General features: G+C 40.5%; 1 protein-coding gene across 6 annotated transcripts in view; it reads left to right on the top strand.

The window, feature by feature from the left end:
- The first annotated feature begins 1,732 nt into the window (after nucleotides 1-1,732).
- The window catches only part of MKX (mohawk homeobox), a 169,966-nt gene continuing 156,154 nt past the window's right edge, over nucleotides 1,733-15,544 (top strand). For 4 of the 6 annotated variants that reach the window (XM_089693818.1, XM_089693816.1, XM_089693819.1 and 1 more), the window contains exon 1: nucleotides 1,733-2,010. The gene's annotated coding sequence lies outside the window, so the exon portion shown is untranslated. The remainder of the gene's footprint in view (nucleotides 2,011-15,544) is intronic. The other 2 variants (XM_089693821.1, XM_089693820.1) reach the window with 2 other exon arrangements.

The following is a 15,544-nucleotide window of genomic DNA, read 5'->3' as shown; positions in this document are numbered from 1 at the left end:
TATGTCGCTCAGTAGGTGTGTGATTCGGGCAGAGACTGAGGGGGTGAGGTGGGGGGTTGAGAGATAGATTTGTGTGTCATCGGCATAGAGGTGGTAGTTGAAGCCGTGAGAGTGTATGAGTTGGCCAAGGGAGGAGGTGTAGATGGAGAAGAGAAGGGGCCCGAGGACAGAGCCTTGAGGGACCCCAACAGAGAGGGGGAGTGAGGGGGAGGTGGTGGCATTATAGGTAACGCTGAAAGAGCGTTGTGACAGGTAGGATGAGAGCCAGGAGAGAGCAGAATCTCTGAGGCCGAGGGAGTGTAGTTTTTTGAGGAGGAGGGGGTGGTCGACTGTGTCGAAGGCTGCGGAGAGGTCAAGGAGTAGGAGCACTGAATAGTGGCCATTAGCTTTGGCGGTTAGCAGGTCGTTGGAGAGTTTGAGTAAGGCAGTTTCGGTGGAGTGTAGGGGACAGAAGCCGGACTGTAGGGGATCGAGGAGGTTGTTGTCGTTGAGGTGAGAGCATAGGCGGGTGTAGACGAGGCAATCGAGGAGTTTGGATGTGAATGGGAGCAGGGAGATGGGTCTGAGGTTGTTTGGGTCATTGGGGTCCAGGGAGGGCTTTTTAAGTATGGGGGTGATGTGTGCATGCTTCAGAGGGGAGGGGAAAGTGCCTGAGGAGAGGGAGAGATAATAGTGTAATAGGAGGACGGTGTGTAATAAGCAGTAATAGTGTAATAGGAGCGCGGTGAGTGTGTAATAAGGAGTAACAGTGTAATAGGAGGATGGTGTGTAATAAGGAGCAGAGGCGGACTGACAACTCATGGGGTCCCCGGGCAATAGGGGATCATGGGGCCCCTGTGTCCGTGCCCAAACTCAAAAAAGCCTATTAAAAAGGTACCAGGGGCATCTCATGGGGCCCCCTACTGACCCCGGGCCATCGGCAGTGCCCGAGTTTCCAAGGGTCAGTCCGCCCCTGATAAGGAGTAATAGTGTAATAGGAGGATGGTGTGTAATAAGGAGTAATAAGAAGGTGACACCTGTGTATAGGAGCAGACAGAAGGGTGTGAATAGTAAGAGATATCAGGACATTGGTGTATCAGAGTATAATGAGGGGTCTCAGGGAAGGCCATGTAATGGGGGGGGGGGAGGAGGTGATACCTGATTAAGACATATATGAAGTATAAGGGTCCTGGCACACTATGGGGTATATTATGGTCCCTCACTGTTCATTATGGGATGAGGAGCACCCAGCAATAGTACATAACACAGCTACATATGTGATCCTGGAGGCAATACCCAGCAATCATCTACACAGATCTATGATACATAGAAGGGGGATTTACTAACCCTGCATGGTGCAAAATCTGTTGCAGCTCTGCATAGAGACCAATCAGCTTCCAGGTGTTATTGCCAAACTTTATCTGAACAAGTAGAAGTTAGAATGTGATTGGCTGCCATGCCCAGACTCTGGGTGCTCTGGTTGTAGTAAGCCCCCCCAGTGTGTCCCCCCAGGGCTCAGTGTAATACACGGACAGAACTAGGGGTATATATAAGCGGGTTCAGGTACAAGGTTTGTGGCCGTGATCAGACATCCTCCATGCAGTCCTCCTGGCCGGGGCTGTACCTGTCCTGTGTGCCCACAGCGATGTGTACAGAGAATAGACGGAGAGGAGAGCACAGCCCGCCTCCCCACCCCCCCTCCGCCGCCCGGGAAGCCGCATCCCAGCAGCGGACGATGTTCGCGGACTGGGCTGGCCAGCTGGGAAACATGAGCCGCATGGAGTATGCGCATTGCGGGGCGGCGGAGTGTCTGGCGGGGTAAATAGAAGGGAAGGCGAGGCGGCCGCGGTTCGTGTGGTTAGAGCTGAGGACGGACGGTGCCGGGAACATGTGCCGCTCACACGGGGGATGGCAGTAGACGGGACGAGCGGGATTAGCATCACCCTGGTCACTGGTCACCGGAGACAGCCTGGCCGGACCAATCAATGAGCCAGAATACACCTCCACCCCGGGGACAGCACCACACTGCAGGTCTGTCATCTCCACTGCATGCCAGGACAGCAGGATCCCCTGTAGGAGCGACGTCACAGTCTGCCACATGTACTGCTAGGGGGCATGCTGGGACTGATAGTTCTACAGACACATTCCAGCTAAGAGGACAGAGAATCTCACATCTGTCTGTCTAGGAAAACTATTTCTTTTCTTTGCTTTCTTTGAATCCAGAGCATGCTAAGACATGTAGTTCAACATCTGCCTTATTGTTATGAGGACAGAAAATCTACCCTCATATGTCTGATTATCTATCTCTCTCTCTATTATCTATCTATCTATCTATCTATCTATCTATCTATCTATCCATCTATCTATCTATCTATCTATCTATCTATCTATCTATCTATCTATTATCTATCTATCTATCCATCCATCCATCCATCCATCCATCCATCCATCCATCTATTCTATCTATCTATCTATCTATCTATTATCTATCTATCTATCTATCTATCTATCTATCTATCTATCTATCTATCTATCTATCTATCGATCATCCATTTGTTCTATATAACATCACTTTCTTTCTTTTTTTGTTTCTTTCTTCCTTCAGATCTGACATCCACATGTTGTATTAACCTATTATCTATCTCTCTTTCTACTATCAATCTATCATCCATGTGTTCTATACAACCTTTCTTTATCTTTCTTTTTTTCTTTCTTTCCTTCAAATCTGACATCCACATGTTGTATTGATCTATCACTCTATCTATCTATCTATCTATCTATCTATCTATCTATCTATCTATCTATCTATCTATCTATCTATCATCCATGTGTTCTATATAACATCACCTTTTCTTTCTTTCTTTCTTTCTTTCTTTTTTTCTTTCTGTCTTTTTTTCCTTCCTTCCTTCCTTCCTTCCTTCCTTCCTTCCTTCCTTCCTTCCTTCCTTCCTTCCTTCCTTCCTTCCTTCCTTCCTTCCTTCAAATCTGGCATCCACATGTTGTATTAATCTATTATCTCTCTGTCTTTCCATTTATCTATCAATCCATGTGTTCTATAACATCTATCTCTCTATCTCTCTATTTATTATCTATCTATCATCTATCTATCCATCTATCTATCATCTATCTATCTATCTATCTATCTATCTATCTATCTATCTATCTATCTGTCTATGTATCTCTGTCTCTCTATCTTTCTATCAGTGTTTGTTAGATTCCAGTGATTGTGTATGGGGTGTTGATTGACATGTCGGTGGTCTGTATACGGGTCCATAAGGACACATTCTGTATGGAGAAGGTCGGTGGGTCTCCTGAATGGCAGTGCTGTGTGCCGGGAAGGAGATGTTTGGGTAAGGCTGGGGTCCTCTCCATGGATAGCCGGGCTCTCTGGGATATATTATGTGCATGAAGCAGATTCCAATAAAAATAGAGCATTTTCATGAATACATTAAGCTTTCCCAAGTTATCTAAATACGTCTTCATGCTGGCCGGACTTGAAATCCCACAAGTGCTGCACAAACATTTCTCTGCCCTTCTTACATACTACACAGAGCCGTCACATGTAGAAGTAACGTGTTACTGGTCCCGTGCAGTAAATTAAGCGGTGGACGGAGCAGTGCCTGGGCATTGGGGCTGAGTTGGGAACTTTTTGTTTGTAGCAACTACTGAGATTTCAGTTTTTATCCTTTTTCTGCTGGTAATTGAAGGATATTGTGATTATTTTTGGCTTGCATAGGTTTTATTGCTGTTGGTCGGGGAAGGCGCTGCTGCAATATTGGGCTGTTACAGTGTGTCAGGGTGTACCGGGTAACCATCAGACACATACATGAACATGCTCAGCCATGCCGGTGGAGCATGCATGTTTATGCCTAATTTGGGCTCCCCGGGTGCTGATCTTATCTCAGGGGAGCCATAGTGATCATTTAGGAAGATCCATATCAGGTGTGAGATTCTACTCCAAGGCTGAATGCAGGGCTGTGGTAGCCCACAGACCTATGGCCCCTTATAGCCCAGGCAATGATCTATAGACTGTATAAGAGACCAGCAGTAGCAGAGAAATGATAGAATTATTCAGGAAAAGATTGCAAGGATCCGAGGTGCTATAATACACAGCAACCAATCAAATGATCTTGTTTATCAGTTCACAGCAAGTGTAACAGTGAAAGACAATTGCTGATTGGTTGGTTTTGGTACTGTACAGCCCTGCCAAGCTTATTCAATAGGACCGCCAGTCCTGATTCTGTAACCCCCCATAGCAACCGTGTATTTGTTGTCCTGTGGTCAGACTGGTTGGTATGGAATACAGCATTGCTTATTGCCCTTAGTCTTCCAAGGTGGCATTGGGGATAATGTACAAGCAATCAGATTTTAGTTCACTGCTGTCATTCCAATGAATGGTCATTTGGAATCAGTTGCTATGGGTTACAGTGCTTCACCTGTTGCTCCTCAATAAATCGGTATTGGTCGATCAAAACAGTCAAATCAGCAAACAGTCGAATTGGCATAAATTCCTTTCCGATCGGTTTAGACCTGAGTTGATCAAACTGAGTCAGTCAACCAGGGTGGAAAATCATTGATCGTTTTGCATTGATCGCCAGCATTGAGATGCTTTGGTCATGAACTGGATTTGATCAATCGGATTATGAGATGGCGTATTGGATAGAGATACAATTGATAAAGAATGATTGTATCTTACAGCTATTGATGAAAAATCTACTTCCCTGTGTGTGGTATATTGATTGAATGGGTTGTAGGCTATGGATTGATTTCTCCTATTGGGAGACATTAATCAGAAAAAAAAAGATCATGTATTGAAGTGTGTATGGCCAACACTGAGCTCTCCATACACGTTACAATGTAACTAACCGATCTCTGTACAGTCAAATTTGAGCTCACCACAATCTGATTGTACAATCTTTTTTCAAATCTACCAACAACTGTATGTAGGGCAGGGTCTGTCTGATTGGATACACATTGATTAGATAGATGAGGTAGATATTACAAAGATATAGTAAATCTAAAGCTTCTAAAACAAAGATTGTGTGACCAGGTTGTAGTGTGTATGGTGACCCCTGGGGCCCATTCACATGTGTGGCAGGGACTGCCACTCCTCTGAAAAACAATGCATGTTTGGATCGCTTCTCAGAGATGTTTGGCAGACGGTGAGGAGGCGATAAGTTGCCTCTATGCTGAATGATGTAACCCTATAAGTGCCGCACTATCATGTCGCAGTTGTATGCACCCATAGAAATGTATTAGTCGCATTCAACATCAGCAAAACTGAAAGCAACATTTTGTTTCCACAGCTATGCTCTGGCTGTATGATAGTAGATAGGCAGGTGGTCAGGGGGGTGGTAAAACCATGCGTATACTGTCCCGTAAGACAGTAAGAAAGAAGACTTGAGCCAGCCATAGATCAAATTCAGCAGGAATCGTCCGAAATTTGATCCATTTGTGGGCAGGCTGGATGTATGGAAGTCGATCCATTGAATGACTTCAGTAAAACCAGCCTGTGGGATTGTTTGCATGCAATTACTGCTGGCAGCGATAGCTGCCAGCATTGATCATTGTGTTCTGGTGGCAGCGAAGGCTTCTGCCTGCAGAACACAGTAGCGCAGCAGGAGGGATTCCCCCATCTACATCATCTACATCAATTGCATCACTTATGGCTTACTTTAGATCCACCAAAACTAGGTAACCTATCTAAATTATCGAATCAGTTAGTATCCAGCCAAACCACACTACCATTATAGAAACGCAGTCCAGATGTGTTCCGGATGTGTTTCCGCATGTGCGTTTTTGAAGTGTTCCTGTGCATTTTTGATGCGTTCCAGTGCATTTTTTATGCAATGCAGTTAATTTTTCCCCCTCTCATTTTCTTCAATTTAAATATGGACATGTGCGTTCCAGTGCATTTTTGGTGCGTTCCGGTGCATTTTTGGTGCGTTCTGGTGCGTTTATCGTGCGCTCCAGTGCGTTTTTGATGTGTTTTACCGCGTTCCAGTACAGTTCTGTGCAGAAAAAATGCAGCACGTTCTACTTTTTCTTTCTGCAACCGGAATGCATTGGAACTACAAACACTGATGTGAATCACCTGCTTTCTGTGCGTTTTGGATGTAGAAAAAAAGCAACTGAAGCGCATGTAGTGTGAACTGGCCCTGAAGGCGATTGTACAATCAGAATGTAACGTGTGTGGTGAGCTTTAGCCGGCAGCGTAAAGATCGGTAATAACGTGCGAAGCGCAGTAGCTCATAGCAACCGAATGTTATCCTTCTGCATGCTGTCGGTGAATGTTTTGGCGTGGGTTGCCGTGGGTTACCACGCTTTGTCGGTGACGCCAGCCGTCAGACCTTGTCCCAGAAGGCCGTGGGGCGTTCTATAAATAGCGCTGACACATTGCGGCGGTGTAGAAAGGCTACACAAATACAAGCGCTGCTGATGTTATTGTAGTATACAGTGGAGCAGTCTGGGGAATTCAGACAGCTGGCCGTATTTTATGGAGAACAGACAAATAGCGTCTGAATTACATCCCTGCAAATATTTATAGTGGCCACCCTTTCATGTCGCTCCACTTCAATCTAAACACAGTAAAACCACACTGGGATCCGGGGCTGAGGCTGCAGCAGGTTGTTGATGGTGCTGCTGGATGAAGGAGGGTCAGTGTGTAATCCATCACCAGGCCCGCTCACACTGTAGAGACTGTTCTGCCGCTGGAACCATCAAAGGCATCGCAGGCTCATCTGGAGGGACGGAGGGCTGAGGCTACAGCGCTGCCTTCTGCTGCAGGGGGCTGCCGCCCGCCACGCTGGGCCCTCCGGGGTCCTTTACATTACTTCCCCACTCACCACTGAACAATAAAAGTTAGAGCTTGCTGGAATTTTGACCGTACTGTTGGCAATCCACTCCATCCGGTTACGTTGTTTTTGTATGATACGTTGTTATGAATGTGTGTGGTTTAATTTTGACATCTTAGCTGCAAGTACTGGAGTATAAACGGCCAGATGTGCCGATGAGGGTCCGGCCGCGATGTTTTACTTTTACATCACGTTAGCGCGATCGGATTATGTATGTATGTGCTTTGTGGAATTCATTTTGGGGATACGGTCTGTAACCTCATTACCACAAGTATCTATAACCATACATAGGGCTCAACACATCCTTAGAAAGTCGGTAAATACCCAGTTGGGGCTCATTGCTTTATTTATTTATTTCAGGTACTTGTATAGCGCTGTCAATTTCGCAGCACTTTACATATACATTGTACGTTCACATCAGTCCCTAACCCTCAAGGGGCGTACAATCTAAGGTCCATAATTTACACATAGAGGCTGATTTACTAAAGGAGTTGCTAATCCTCATGCAATAAATTGTGTGACTATTATTATTATTGTACGGGGCTTATTGTACATTCACATCAGTCCCTAACCCTCAACAAGCATACAATCTAAGGTCCCTAAATTACATTCATACATACACATACTAGGACCAATTTAGATAGGAGCCAATTAACCGACCAGCATGTATTTGTAGTTGAGTACACATAGAGGCTGATTTACTAAAAGAGTTGCGAATCCTCATGCAATAAATTGTGTGACTATTATTATTATTGTACGGGGTTCATTTAGCTCCAACAGTATATGCATATCCTCAGAAAGTCTCACAATTGTTAGATACACCAATTAGGGCTCATTGCTTTATTTATTTATTTCAGGTACTTGTATAGCGCCGTCAATTTACGCAGTGCTTTACATATATATTGTACGTTCACATTAGTCCCTAACCCTCAAGGGGTGTACAATCTAAAGTCCCTAACTTACATTCATACATACACATACTAGGGACAATTTAGACAGGAGCCAATTAGCCGACCAGCATATCTTTGGAGTTGATTACACATAGAGGCTGATTTACTAAAGGAGTTGCGAATCTTCATGCAATAAATTGTGTGACTATTATTATTATTGTAAAGGCTTTATTTAGTACCAACAGTATATGCATATCCTCAGAAAGTCTCACAATTTTTAACTACCCCAATTAAGGCTCATTGCTTTATTTATTTATTTATTACAGGTACTGATATAGCGCCATCAATTTACGCAGCGCTTTACATATATATTGTACATTCACATCAGTCCCTAACCCTCAAGGGGGGTACAATCTAAAGTCCCTAAATTACATTCAGACATACACATACTAGGGCCAATTTAGACAGGAGCCAATTAACCTACCAACATGTATTTGGAGTTGAGTACACATAGAGGCTGATTTACTAAAGGAGTTGCGAATCCTTATGCAATAAATTGTGTGACTATTATTTTTATTGTACGGAGTTTATTTAGTGCCAACAGTATATGCCCATCCTCAGAAAGTCTCACAATTGTTAAATACCCCAGTTAGGGCTCATTGCTTTATTAATTTATTTATTTATTACAGGTACTTATATAGCGCCATCAATTTACGCAGCACATTACATATATATTGTACATTCACCTCAGCCCCTAACCCTCAAGGGGTGTACAATCTAAAGTCCCTAAATTACATTCATACATACAAATACTAGGGCCAATTTAGACAGGAGCCAATTAGCCGACCAGCATGTATTTGGAGTTGAGTACACATAGAGGCTGACTTACTAAAGGAGTTGCAAATCCTCATGCAATAAATTGTGTGACTATTATTGTTATTCTACAGGGTTTAGTTATCACCAACAGTATATGCACATCCTCAGAAAGTGTCACAATTGTTAAATACCCCAATTAGTACACATAGAGGATGATTTACTAAAGGAGTTGCGAATCCTCATGCAATAAATTGTGTGAATAATATAATTATGATACAGGATTTATATAGAGCCAACAGTTTACACACATCCTCAGAAAGTCTTAAAATTCTTAAATACTCCAATTAGGGCTCATTAGAATACATAGTGAGGCTGATTTACTAAATCAGGGATAAAGAGTGTTCATGCAATATATTCTGTGAATATTGTGTGAAAACTATTATAGAAACATAGATTTTTTTTTTTTTACCAAAAACCAAAGTACTGTCAATGATACTTAATTTACTTGCATTAACATCCAAATTTTCAGGACAGGTATTCAGGCTTTACTCCCTCCTTCAAGGTCCAAGCAGTACAGACTTTGATGAAGGGGGTTCACCTAAAAGTTGGGTGTTAGTGCAAATTAAAAAAAAAAGTATTAGACAGCACTCAATTGTATTTGTTGCAAGTGCACTAATACTGCTACAATCAGTTCAAGTTCTTTTTACAAAAAGAGTAGTTGATGCTTGGAATAGACTTCCAGCAGAGGTAGTGAGTCAGTCAACAGTAGAACAGAAAACTCAAACATGCATGAGACAAACAGATTTATACTCAGATTATATATATATATAAAAAAAAAAAAACAATGGGACAGACTCAATGGACCACTTGGTCTTGTTTTCTGCCATCATTATTTGGCTTCATGCATGCTGTACTCTATTGAGGTTTTGTTCTCCTACAGGAGTTTAGCAGCAGCAAAAAGATGGTAAAAAGACGCAGTTTGCATGCGCACTTGTATGCATGGTCACACACCTTTATGAGTGTTCCCGCGTTTGGCGTTAATACATTCTATCGTCCAGAATGCCTTAACACGGGAACATGCCTAGCATTAATCTGCATTAAGGCGCTTTTGAGCTTGTTTTATGTTCAGAAGCTCTCCTGAATGCACAAATTATGTATTTTTTTTTCCACCAAATTCCTGAAAATGTCTATAGTGTGCATGGATACATATGCTAACATGGAGGAAAGCAGAGATAAAAAAAAAAAGCTCAAATGCATGTAAAAGCAGCTTTTTGAGCCGCAGTGTGCATGAGCCCTTCATTCACTTCAATTATCCAATCATGTGAAAAGCAAATTCCTGTTGACTTATTTTCATCTGCACATGATTGAAGGGAATTTGTGATACTGGGTGAATATTTTGCAATCCTTTTATAAATCAGCCCTGAAAAATCACAAATGTATCAAAACATTATTGTATTGTATCAAAACAATTATTTGTTTCAAAATACAAAAACTATGAAAACCGTCTAAAAATATTGACCTAGTATGGACCCGTTCATTTGTTTGTCATCCATTTGAAAATACAACCACAACCAATCATATCATGTCATGTTGTCATGGATGGTTAGGTTTGGTGCATAGATGTTCATCCCCATATAATTACTGTGTGCACTCCATTCAGGGAGTGGGGTACAGTTAAGCTCAGACCCTTGTCTATAATTATTTCATAATATATATATTTTTTTTAATGGTTGAACTGGATGGACTTTTGTCTGTTTTCAGCCAGACTAACTATGTAACTATATATATATATATATATATATATATATATAATTTGGTATGAAATAAACATAGACAAGGGTCTGTGCTTAATTATAAATGTATAATGAGTAGTAGTCTAACACTATAATGTTTAAAATGTAAAAAAAAATGTAAAAGAATAATAAGAGGATATGCTGAAGTCATTTGTGGCAATTAAATAAACATGTAAAAGGTAAATTTTGTTCTAAACGAAATGCAATAGTATGTGTTTTTACACTGCAAGCAATAAAAAACAGATTTGAAATATTTTTTCTAACTTTTATTTCAATCATTTGCCTGTTTTATCAATTAAAGTACAGCAGCTTAAACTGCGCATGTGTGCCTGTACGTTCGCACCTGTTTGTCCCATTTGCACACGACGGCTGAACTTTTTGTCAAATTGATGAAACATATATCTGGCAGAGGTGGCCTGCAAAAACATCTCGGATTACATGCACGTATAGCGGGGCTGGGGGTGCGCATGCGCATTAAACATGATTGAGGATTTAGAAAATGTTCATCTGTGCTGGCTGAGTGCTTCTTTTAATAAATGTCTATTTTTAACATTTTCAAATAAAACAGTCTTTAATTGTGATGCTTCCTGATCACAACAGTATTTGTTTCAGTGGCAAAACAGTTTATGCATTCATTTTTTAAGAGTTATTTTATTTTATTAGTGAAATTATAGCATAGTTTTATTATACTTAGAGTCAGAAAATTTGTATTTATTTACTAATTTTTTAACTCATTGCATTGAAATATTTCTAATAGTGCAATAATTAGAAAAACATGAATATTACAATTTTGTTATAAATAAAATATGTACTTTTATATGTGAGGCTAAGGGATATACACTCGGAAATAGGCTTTTGCGATGTGGTTGACTAAATGTATTGTTTTTGTGTGTGCATAGTATTAGGCTGTTTTTTTTGTTTTGTTTTTTGTGTGCATTTTATGAGCATCCACATGTGCATCACATTTGCTTGTAGTAAACTAAGGTAGACCTCCATTCTGTATTGTTGGAAAATAGTGGCTCAGAGCGGTAAGTAGATAGTGAAGCCATGTCCACAGATCACTGAATTCTATGTTGGGTCACTGATGTGGATTCATGGTCATGTAGCCTTGCAAACCTCTTTATTGCCACAAATTGTGTTATGTTTGTAATAAAAAAAAGATATTTCACTCAGAGTGCTGTTAATTATTATTATTATTATACAGGATTTATATGGCGCCAACATTTTGTGCAGCGCTTTACAATATTAATGATTTTCATGTCTCCATAGATTGGCACCCTATGTAGATTAGCAGTCAATATAATAAAACATTTTATCATACCAGGTTTGTAACATCATACAGCCTTCCGGTGCCACCTGTATTTCAGCTGATGTGTTCTGGAAAGGCAGTAGTGTACTGGTAGTAGGATACATGACAGTGGTACACAAAATAATGGTTAATAACTGATTGAAATAAAACATTTTTTGGCCTCATGCACATGGGCAGAAAAAACGCCACTTTCATTTTTTATTATTCTGAATAAAGTTCTATATTAGCTGATGTGTCTATGCACCTTGTGGCAATTAGGTTAAAATTTTAGAGCAGCATTCAGGGGCAAAAAAAAAATCCCTAAACCTGCAATCAAACCAGGCATAATTTATGCACATATGTGCATAAACGCACATGTCTGCATATAAATAAATTCAGAATAAATCGATATCTTAGCCATTAGAGTTTACGCACATGTGCTTCTAAATGTCATATGCTGGTAAACACGTAAAAATGCACGTAATTAAATGCCAAAACAAGCATTTTTTGCACTGGATTTTTCCGCCAGCTCCTGGATAGGAGTATTTTAATACGCCCGTGCATATGAAGCTTTAAGCTTTTTCTACATTCTGAAACAGAACTCGCTGTTCTATGTGAACTTGGAAGACCAGGTGAATTTTCTCTAATGCCTGGATTTATGGTTGCATAGCATGCGGCTTGAAGAGCATCATACAATTTTGGATTGCCTAAATTGCACAATTCTCCATGGAGCAGATGGATCAATTTGAAAATATTGAGGCAAATAAAAAAACGATAACTTGTCAATTTCCTAGTTTGATTATCATCAGTAATCTTCCATCAAATGACAGATGTTGTCAGCCCTCTCTGATTACATGCAGAGAGGCTGCTGGAGGAGTCAAAAGTCACCTTACTGGGAATATCTTCCTGGCATCTGTTTTCATTCTAACTTTATTGCCTAAATATTTTGAGTGTAACAATTATAAGTGTTTATTATTACGTTGATAATTGTATTTATATTTGTTAGTTCAATGATGTATCAGATATTATTGCATTCTACAAAATAAACTGTATTTTAGTAAAAAAAAATCCTAAATATAATAGTTACTTCTGTATTAGTGACAGGTTGGACCGCCAAATCTGTTTCAAGTGAAGCAGATTTGTAGTGCTGTAGGGAAGATGAAAGCAATATAGTCGTTTCTTAGCTTTTATATTCAGGATATTTTTTTCTGTACTCAGCTGTACAAAAAAAATAGTTTTTGTGCCTTCCTTTTAATTGTCAGGACACTTGTTGGGTTTGGGAATTCATTACTTTAAATTCAACATTTAGGCTCCATGTACACGGGATGTTCGGAAAACACTTCTGAACGATGGAAACTGACTGCTGGAAAACGTAGGTTAAAAAACGGCTGCGTTTATGTGCGTTTATGAGGGTTTGCGTTTAGAAGCGTTTTTTAAAGATAACCTCAGGAGACCTTCCAAAATGCCCAGAATGCACTGAAAAACAGTAAAAAATGAACTATTTGAGACATTTTGAGCGAAATAGAGAGCAGAAACAGAGAGAGCAGTATTTGTTGAGATTAGCTGTCTTTTTTTTTGTGGTTTTTGGATGTGTTCCAGCTCATTTCTGTGCAGAAATTATTGCAGCAGTGTCTAATATATTTTTGTGAAACCTCAAAGTATGGTGTACCAGGTCCATTTGAGTACCGGGAAAATGCTTTGCATGCATTTTTCATGATGAAAAAAGGCTCTGGACAGCATCTGAAAATGGAAGAGTTAAAAAACATTTCCAAACGCTTATAAACGCGGTTAGCCATGTTTACAGGCGTTTACAAGCGTTTGAAACGCTGATAAAATCTACTCCTGAAAGCAAGTTTGTTGCGTTCAAAAAAACAACTGTAAACTCAACTGCCTGTAAACGACTATAAACGACGATGTGTACATGGACACATAGGAAAACATTAGGGAGAGTTCAGGGGCTGCTGAAAAAAACGCTGAACAGCTCCTGAACGTGAGTTTATCAGCTGCAGTGTACATGAAGCTTTACAGTGAACTTAGTATTACATAGTTACATTAGTCAAGACACGGATAAATTCAGCAGAAACAAGTTACTTGTATTGGTGAACTGCTGGGTTTTTTTTAGTGCTTTTTAGAGACAAATTCCCTTTGATATAACCCCATAAATGTACCTTGCTATGATCCAGTGAGCCTTATATTATTTTTCTATGTGTGGTTCATATGTTGGTTATATGCTCTCTGCAAAGTGCATTATACAAAATATCCTCATATGTGCATGCCGGTTGATAATTAATACTTTTGCCCAAATATCAGCTAGCTTTGTTGATTTGCTTTAGATTTGAAGAGTTTTGCACCTATTTAGAAAACTCTTTTACTACTTCCAATACTCCTCCAGGTTGTACGAAATAGATTCATTTGTTAACCAGGAAAATCTATTGGGGTGTTCAAAGTGAATGCAGATTTTTGAGCTGCAATTAGGCTTATCGTTGACTAAGTGGTTGAGGTACTAATTGCAATAGGAATGTTCACTTTGCAAGGGAATTTTCCCCAGGGCTTAGTGAAGCTGTGCTGACGTCCATTGATATCCAATCATGTGCAATCAAAAATGAATTTTATATTTATTTTCCTTGCATATGAGCGAGTATTCTTTGCAAAGTGAAACTCTACTGTATTCACTAAGCTTTGGAGCAAATTCCCTTACAAAGTGCAACTTTCCTTGCAAAGTAAACAGCCTGTTTTCCTTTAAGAGGTTGTAAACCTCAGACACGAAAAATGAACAAAGTAGATCCCACTATAGTGTGTACAAACCTGAATCCAAAGAGATGAGCCTGTTTTTTTTCTGGTCTCTCCCCTCTCTGCTATCTGCATGACTCACTCCAATAGATTAAGCCAGGAGTGTCAAACTTGTGGCCCTCCAGCTGTTTGCGGAACTGAAAGTCCCATTATGCACTGCAAGCATGACAGTTACAAGCTTGACTCCCACGGGCAGAGACATGATGGGATTTGTAGTTCAGCAACAGCTGGAGGGTCACCAGTTTGACACCCCTGTGACACCATAGCCTCCCGCCCCCTAGCATTATTATTATTATACAGGATTTATATAGCGCCAACAGTTTGCGCAGCGCTTTACAATATAAGGGAGACAGTACAATTACAATACATTTCAGTACAGAAGGAATAGGAGGGCCCTGCTCGTGGAGCTTACAATTTAAGCTGGCCGATATCCTCAGCTCTATGTTTCTTGGAGTCTGTGAAGAGGGGTGTGTGTCACTTTTCCTCTAGTCCGCTTTCAGACTAAACTCAGCTCTGTGCTCTAGCTCTGCAATGTGCGTGTGACATCAGATCCCCACCCCTGCTCTCTGCTGGTGAAAAATTCCTTTGATCTGTGTGTTGTAGAAGGCAGTACAGGACAGATGGGGCAGAAAAACAGGTACAACTTATGTAGGAGGATTCCTTTCATCTCTGCGTATCACCTGAGGCCAGTCACTAAACCGGGTATATGTAAAGGTTTACAATCACTTTTAGAAAATCTACCCCTAAGTCTCTTAAATGACTATGTAATTGAATCTTATGTAATTCAAGCCATTCATAATTATCATTACTATCCTGATGTTACAACATATATACCACATGCCTCTTTCTTAGACAGTTTTATCTTCTAATGTAATGGGAATAGTCTTCTGATGGATATTCTGCATCATTTGCTAATAATTGGCTGACATTTAGCTTTAGGATTTTCATAGGCTTTTGATAGCTAATCTAGCTAGATTAAACTGTACTTAGCTGGTTAATGCCCTAAGTAATTTTCATTTATGGAAATTAAATTAAAGGAACAAAATGCAGTTGGGGAAATTTGGGCAGCACAGTGGCTAAATGGTTAGCACTTCCACCTGGCAGCACTAGGGTCATTGGTTCAAGTCCCAACCA

The sequence above is a fragment of the Staurois parvus genome, unplaced genomic scaffold (genome assembly GCF_062004578.1).
Source record: "Staurois parvus isolate SC_StPar_1 unplaced genomic scaffold, SC_StPar_1.0 ptg000636l, whole genome shotgun sequence".
Lineage (NCBI taxonomy): Eukaryota > Metazoa > Chordata > Amphibia > Anura > Ranidae > Staurois > Staurois parvus.
The sequence above is the reverse complement of the archived record's forward strand: the minus strand, read 5'-3'. Positions and strand labels throughout refer to the sequence as shown.